The 1,176-nt window shown below is 33.2% G+C and overlaps 1 protein-coding gene across 11 annotated transcripts in view; it reads right to left on the bottom strand.

Annotated features, from left to right (window-relative positions):
* The window catches only part of ARHGAP12 (Rho GTPase activating protein 12), an 82,435-nt gene that overhangs the window by 28,377 nt on the left and 52,882 nt on the right, over nucleotides 1-1,176 (bottom strand). The gene's annotated exons all lie outside the window — the stretch shown is intronic.

The following is a 1,176-nucleotide window of genomic DNA, read 5'->3' as shown; positions in this document are numbered from 1 at the left end:
TATTATATCTCTCTGCTGCTGTGGTGAAGCATTATACTAAGGAAGAGAAAAATAAAAGTGTAAGTAGAATCTAATTAATGCAAAACAGACTTGGACATACCAGTTATGTGCCTATGTAGGTTATAGTCCTACAGCATTATTAACTCTTTAACACAAAGATTTGGGATGCCTAGGAGAGAAAAACTTGAGGGTGAGGACTTGCTTTTTCAGAATAAACACACCAAATTACTTAAAGATTTTTCTGGCATGGAACATACACACCATGTACAAATCTACACATTCTATAATCATGGAAAATAAATATTTATCAGGAGATAATTTTAAGACCTATTAGAGCTCCAACATCCAAGGACAGACTATATTTACCGTAACATAAGTTTTCTAGTAACTCATGCAAAGACAGACTGAGAAAATGTGAAGGTCATGAGAAGAGCACAGTTTTTAATTAGATCTCAGAACTGTAGCATACTTATCATTACTGGTGTTGACAGCTTACATTGTAACAATCAATACATTATAAATAGTTCTAAAAATATTTCAAACAAAGTTTAATACTGAAAATACAAATAATAAGAGACAACATCAGCATATGGGTTTTAAAGTAATTTTAAAAAAAACCTCATTCTTTCTAGTCATTATCAAACTAAAATCTATACATAGAAACAAATTTAGGCAATATTTTTGGAGTCCTGTAAAGTACTAGAATCCACCAGGTAAGAAGTAATAAAGGAAAGTGTCCCCTTTATTTGAGAAGGCTAAAGCAAAAATCTTTGCAAGCAGTTTCTATGTTTTGCTACTGATTTTGCTATTATTTTGCTACTGATTCCTACTGTAAGCTCAGAGCCTCAGGCCTTCAAAGACAGAAGAACCTATACCTGCATGTAGCAACAAAGCATGGCAAGGTGTAACCTAAACAATATAAATGCTAAATCTAAGGTAAATGGCATAATAGTTATATTTATTTCCCAAATAAAGAACTAGCATTACTGTGATAAGTAAAGGCACCGGTTTTTTATTCCAAGCAAATTAAAATAAAAGGGAGGTACTAACAAAAAAACTATTTCTGTATATTTACTAACTTCTAGGCGTACCGTGGAGTCTGTAAGGTGAAGGGTCCTGTCTGGACCTAACACCAGGGAATCTTTTGCGGCCGGGAACAGGGAACAAATTATAAAT

The sequence above is a fragment of the Empidonax traillii genome, unplaced genomic scaffold (assembly GCF_003031625.1).
Source record: "Empidonax traillii isolate 1590-97213 ecotype Southwest subspecies unplaced genomic scaffold, ASM303162v1 scaffold280:size897971, whole genome shotgun sequence".
In the NCBI taxonomy this organism is placed as follows: Eukaryota; Metazoa; Chordata; class Aves; order Passeriformes; family Tyrannidae; genus Empidonax; species Empidonax traillii.
Note: the sequence above shows the minus strand (reverse complement) of the source record. Positions and strands in the feature narration are given on the sequence as shown.